A 6,821-nucleotide genomic window follows, 5' to 3' on the forward strand; every position below is an offset into this window, starting at 1 on the left:
AAAAAAAAAAAGATACCCATACCAAAATGAAAACAAAAAAATTCTTTGTTGTTTATTGGTGGTGGGGTTGGGGAGGGGAAGCTCAGGGTAGGGGATAGACACATCATAGTTTGGATGTTGGGGAGGGCAATACACAAGAAGGGGTAGGGAATGGAAGAACAAGGTAGATAAGGGAACACTGAGGCAAGTTTGCATGGGCCACATGGGACAGAGGTAAATAGTGATGTATGCTCAGCCTTGGAATAACAGAGCTCTGTGATACAGGGATTAAAACATAGTCTGAATGAATAAAAGAGGGGGAAATAGTGTTAAGATGCTTGACTGTCTTATGAATATTGGTTTTCCTTGCCTACTACTATAAAATAGATGCTTGAGTAGAATAGAAATTAATATCAGGAAACATGATTATGGAAAGCTTGTTAGCCTATCTTCAGCTTATAACTGATTGGAATACCTAAAAGGGGTTCCAGAACTTGCACAGTGAAATAGGCTTACTGCAGAGCCTTTGTAGTGTATAGGACCTTAGGTGGAATCCTGAGCCCCATCCAGAACCTTCTGAGGTGGGACATTCCCACTTGAAAGGACAAGACTAACAGCCTGGAATAGCTAGAGGAGCAGAAGATACTTCTTGAAAGAAAGACCAGCAGGAAAACTCCAAAACAAAAATGGCAGTCTGATTGGCTACTACAAGAACAAGCAAGGTGTTCATCAGGGAGCCATCAAGGCAAGCAATCAAGTCCCTTCAGGAACCCCTCTCCCCCCACCAAGACAAACGCAAAGGGAACATATGAGCAGTATGTGAGCTTGCTGGCGACCACCTTGGTCTACTGGTGACTGGAAGAGGGGGAAAGGCAGCAATGAAGATATGGGCAGATTTTTACCACATTCTATAGACGCCTGTTGATCTGGAGATGAGAAAGATAAGAGGAAGGGCTGCTTGGTCCAAAGTGTGGTAAGACCTGGGGACTCCTGAGCCCATGAACAAGACATAGCCATGGAGGGTTAGAGCTGAGAGTGAAGTGTCCAGCTGATATGAAGTTAGAGGAGACGCACAAGAATTCCCAAACTTGTAGAAAGTACCCATCTGACCTAGCTTCAATGGCTTGATGATCAGAGCTTGACTAGAGGAAGATTAAAAAAAAAAAAAAAATGTATAATAGAAACAAACATAAATTGCTACAATTTGATGAACTTGACCTATACTTATGGATGTCGTAGCTCAAAATATTAACTGAGAGGGAAGGAGTCTTCACATCAAGTATCAATCGTATCCTCTCTGTATACAGAGTTGATAGGGACGGGCAACTTAGACATTGGCTACCTAAAATGGGGGATAAATGCATGAAGGGACTGGCTTACAAGTTTTCAAGAGGTACTTTAGTTTCAGGGTGTGCCGGGGAAGGTAGAATCCCTACTGAATAGTTTTCACCTTGTCTAGACAGATCTGGTGAAAAGAGATGAGGATAAGATTCTTATGGTTCAATAAAGAGAAATTGTTACCATGATGAATTGTGATGGTCACAACTGTAAAGGTGGAAGTTAGTAACAAAAAGAGGGGAGCAGTAAATCTTACAATCCAGGAACAAAGGACCCTAGGACCATCAAGGGAGAAGCACACAAGTGGAATTTGGGGTCCTGTCAGAAAAGCACTGACACCAGAGATGGAGGCAGAGATGGGGACATGGAGAGAGAAAGCAGGTGAGGACTCTAGACGCAAGTAAAGAGAAAGGCTGTGTGCTGGCGGCCAGATGCTGGTGGCTAGGAGGCAGGCTTACAGAATGTGCCCTGTGGTGGTTTAAATGATTATACATTCCTGAGTGGTTTTGTGTACACCACCCCCCAAAACAAACAAACAAACAAAAAAAAAAAACCTGAGGGAATAGAAGCAAATACTGTTGAATGATGATGCACAGAAGAGACTAATCACTGCAATGAAACAATGAGTGTAAAACCGATGTTCTCCCATGTAGACTATCACTCAATTAACAATACAAGCTTTAAAAAAAAAAAAAAAACCTCAATGAAAACCAACCTGGAATTTTAAAAATAAAATCTCACTCTATTCTTGCACAAGGAGCCCTGGTGACATAGTGGGCTGCTAAACACAAGGTCAGCAGTTTGAATCCACCAGCCCCCAGTGAAGAAAGAGGAAGCTTTCTGCTTCTATAAAGATATGCAGTCTCAGTAACCCTACACAGGATCGCTATGAGTTAGAATCAACTCGATGGCAGTGGTCAGCAGGATTGAAGGGTGGTCTTCTTGCATGCATCATTGCTGGAGAGAAATCTGGTTTACATGGGTTTCTTTTGACAGGTGATTTCTTTTTGACTGAGTCAGGAGAGCAGGGGTATGAGACAAAAGGAACAAGAAAAAGTTCATCCCTTGAAATAGAGCAAGTGTGGACAATGGGATGAGAGCCTAGCTGAGCGAGCATTGGTCATGCTAGTCACCCCATGTGTTGTTCCTATGCGCCAACACCCACTCTTCCCCCTCCAGCATTCCTGAGTCTCCAAGTCTCTAGTAACCACAGCACTTCCCATACACAGTCCCTATTCTCAGAGCTCTGGGCCTCCCCTCTCTCATGGCTGAGAACCATTCCCCATTAATGCACGGCGAGGCAGTGGGAACTATGCATGTACGCACCTGTTCTGCAGAGTGTGTGTGTATTTGTATGTGTACACAGAGGTGTGCATGCATCTACATATGAATATGTGTAATTCTGTATGTTGTTTGTGTGGGTGAGGGTGTATGTGTGTGAATGTACATGGATACAGAAAGTGAGTGTTCTGAGTGTGTGTGTGTATTGTATGTGTGTGAGCATGCCTGGATTATGTAGGTATTGGTGAATGGTTTATATGCGTGACTTTGTCTAAATGAATATTTGTCTGTTCGTATGTTTTTTTTATGTTTTATTGTGAATAATGTGATCATTTACATGGAAGAACATTAGCTTTACATTCATCCTATCATATATTGTTTCATTGCCATGATTACAATCCCCTCCATACATCATCAAACAACCAAAGCCTATCTCTCAGTCATCAGCACACAGCCCCTCTCCCTCTCCAGGTCTAGAATCCCCAGTCACTCCATCTCTCCATGTCATTGTCTCTGCCTCCATCTCTGGCGGCACTGCTTCTCTGGGTAGGGTCCTGCACTCCGCTCTTCTCCCTTGAGGGTCTGAGGGTCCTCCACTCCTGGACTGCAAAGTCAACCACTTTTTTTTTTTTCTTTTTAACTTGGTCAGTGCTTTATCAAGGCCCTAATAGATGACTCATATCAGGGGCTTCAAGCACAGCCCTTCCCACATCTTGAAACTCAGAATCCAGGTTGTGCCATCCTTAAGTTACCTTCTTGAATACTTCCAAAGCTTAAGTGTGAAAATTTTTGCCCACACAGACACATGTCCTCCTGCCACAGGCTGCCACACTCACCTAAGTGCTTCCAGCCAGCTTGTTTACGTATACATGTGTGTGTACAAGACATTGTATGTCCATCCATCCATCCCCTTACATGCCTCCATGACAAAATGAAGGCAGCAAGTTCTGGCCAGCCAGGCCCTGAGTTCACAGTAGTTGGTGCTGGGCTTTCAGCTGGCTCAGGATTCAGGCTTTAGCCCTCAGCCATCCAGGAAGGACCCCTAGGATATCAACATTCTTTTCAGAGGCAACAGAAGGTTGAGCTAAATGGGTCACTAACGTTTGTGTCTCTAAACCCAGCCAGCTAGAGGGGACTTATACCTCAGCCTGAGATGGGCACACACACACAGAAAAAAAGACAAATCAAGCCAAGTAACACTGAAAAGATAGTAAGAGCTTAAGTTTATGCTGTAGATGTGTGTGTGGAGGGACAGGAAAAGGGTAAAAAGAGGGGTAATGGCAGAAACAGCCCAGGATTCCTGAGGAGGGGAGGCATGCAGGAGCTAGAATGCTGACTCCCCTGGAGGGCAGAGAGTTTGGTTCTGGCCTGGCCTGGGAGGCTCAGGGAGACAGTGGTGGCTCTCCCCTCTTCTCATCTAACATACAAACAAAGCCCCAAGAAAGAAAGGGGCTTTTCTGGACATAGGAAGACAAAGGGTTAATTCAAAATAGGAAGAAAACAAACAAAAAGTCTCCTGTTGAACACAAAATACTTCCTTTGAGCTGGTCTTAACCCAAATCAATCCAGCAGGCTGAACTCTTGTACAAAGGCTGGAATGTAGGTTGTTGTTGTTGTTATGCGCCATGGAGTCGGTTCTGACTCATAGCGACCCTGTACAGGGTTTCCGAGGCTGTAAATCTTTACGGGAGCAGAAAACCTCATCTTTCTCCCGCGGAACAGCTGGTAGTATCGAACTGCTGACCTTGTGGTTCGCAGCTCAATTCGTAACCACTACACTACCAGAGAGGAAAAATTATTGAACTGAGACTAGGAGGACAGGGCTGAGGGTAGGGTCTCCAACAGGCCCCCAGTCCCAAAGGTCGACTGGTGGCTTCCAGGCAGGGGGACCCTCACTGATCCTGCAAGGGTCTACAGAGCTCCGGCAGGCTCCTCTCCCCAAGCCAGCTTCGGGTCTTAAGGCAGAAGGTCTTCAGCTCATCCTGAAGGCCTCATGGTTCATGGCCCGGTAGTCCAGGGGCTCACAGAAGTTCGGGTGCTGTGTGAAGAACTCCTTGTAGCCGCCTTTGAGTATATACATCTCGGGATAGTGGAGACTGGCATAGTCGTTAGTAGCACGGTCTCGTTCAGGGATGAATCGGCACATGCGGGGCCCGCGCTCAGATGAAAATTCACAATGGAAGATGAGGAGGATTCTCTTGTCCATGTTGGAAGCTATGATGGGAATCTGCAGCAGGAAGCTCTCGGCATCCTGTTCCAGGGGGAAGTTTATGGCTGTTTTGATGTCACCATCTTCATATTCTAGGAGTATATGCAGTCCACAATCACAAACCTCTCAACGCTGTTGCTAAAATTGCCCATGAGCAGGGCCACCATCGTTTCTGGTGAGATGTACTTGAGGTCTTTATATTTCCCATCTACAGTCTGCAGGAGGAAGGCCTTGGAGTAGTCTCCACATTTTTGCTACAAAATGTCTACCTTTACATTTCCTACCTCACAGTCAGTCCTGATAGCAATTATTCATCACTGTACCACAAGAGTCCAATCCCCATCTCCTTTCATCAGCCCCACCCAGACAGATTGGATACTACTCAGTGGAGATTCTACCTTCAACACGCCCTCTGGATCTAGGCTCCCTATTGAAAGCTTGTAAGCCAGTCGCTTTTTGCCTTTGTAGCCCCCTCATTTTGGTTAGCTAATGTCCAAGTTTCCCATCCCTGTCTATTCTGTGTACTGAGTATGTGTGAATGATCCTTGCTGTAAAGATTAGTTCCCTCTTTTGAGGGAACGCATCCATAGGTGTAGGTTGTTCATATGTTTTTAAGAAGACATTTCTCTTCTGTTCCTGGCTGACCAGCTATGTTCTCCTGAGGGGGCAGGGGACCCTGCAGTGTTACCTTCACCTTCATCTCCTCTGCAGCCCTTGGAATGGATGTGGTAAATTCCCGGCAAAGCTTTAGGACTTGGGTCCAGTGGGATAGCAACCCAAGTCTCCTGTATCTGTGGCCAGTAGCCTTGACCAAGCCAGAAAGTTTTCAGCAGCTTAGTGTCCATGGGTGGCCTAAAGGAGTTGGGATACCAGAAATCTTAGGTGGCCTGGGTTTGATCCCTAATGAAACCGCAAGAAGCCACAATCCATGAATCTTGTGCCTCAAAGTTGTTGCCCCAAGAGGAAGTTCAAGTTCATGGGGCAAGTACTGCCAGGCACAACACATGCAACTAATGCTATTATTCCATTAAAAACTCCCATCCCCATGCCCCAGGTCTCTCAGTACCACTTCCCCACCACCATTCCACCACGATTGACCAGGTTCACTTGCATCATCCACACATACCCTTGCAGAGAACAGGAAAATGGGAACTATGTGTCTTGTGCCCCAGAAAGTTGAAGTTTGCCACAGCTGAGATTCCAAGCATGCCTGAGGGGAAAACCAAAGAAGTTCTTAGAAAGATCCCTCATCCTTGGGCAATAGCTCAACCTCCATCTCAGCCTTGACCACTCGTGAAGATAAATCCAAGACTTTAGAACCAGCTGAGTTCTGCTGCACCCTGCAGGCTGAAAGAAATTGTTAGAGGGTGAACTTGGAACTTTTAAGACCTGTCAGGGGCTGGGGCCCAGCACATGGGCACACACCCCTACCCTTCTCACTAAATGAAGGGAGAAGCAGGGAGTGAGGCACCTTTTGAGAGGCATGGGATTAAGGTCAAGTCCCCAGCTAGACGGCTTTTTAGCTATATGACCTTTGACAAGTTTGGACTTTAATTTTCTTTTGTACGGTGATGATATAATCTGTGATCCAAATTAGGACATGAATGAGAATGAAATGGAGCATTATTAGTAATCATACACAGACAAAAGGAATAAAACCCAATCATTCCAGGCAAAATAGGAGGTGCAAATGATGACACTCGACCATTAACCTCAAGGTTGGTGGTTTGAACCTGTCCAATGATACCATGAAAGAAAAGTCTGGCATTCTGCTTCTGTTAAGATTACAGCCAAGAAACCCTATGGAGCAATTCTACTCTAACACATGGGATCAGCTTGAGTCAGAATCGAATCCATGGCAACTGACAATATAACAGTGTCATCTCTAGTAGTAATGATGATGACAAAAGAATTTTCAAAAGAAAATTCCCTTGTAGGTTTTCAGACACTCCATTTCAGCCTTGAACCAAGGACTGAGGGTGAAGGCTTACAGGCCTTGGCAGCCTGCCTCCCA

The 6,821-nt window shown here is 45.4% G+C and overlaps 1 pseudogene; it reads right to left on the bottom strand.

Moving 5' to 3' along the window:
• Positions 1 to 4,490: 4,490 nt before the first annotated feature.
• LOC102818760 lies at positions 4,491 to 5,507 on the bottom strand (annotated as a pseudogene).
• Between the last annotated feature and the right edge of the window lie 1,314 nt (positions 5,508 to 6,821).

Source organism: Chrysochloris asiatica, unplaced genomic scaffold, assembly GCF_000296735.1.
Source record: "Chrysochloris asiatica unplaced genomic scaffold, ChrAsi1.0 scaffold00052, whole genome shotgun sequence".
Classification (NCBI taxonomy): domain Eukaryota; kingdom Metazoa; phylum Chordata; class Mammalia; order Afrosoricida; family Chrysochloridae; genus Chrysochloris; species Chrysochloris asiatica.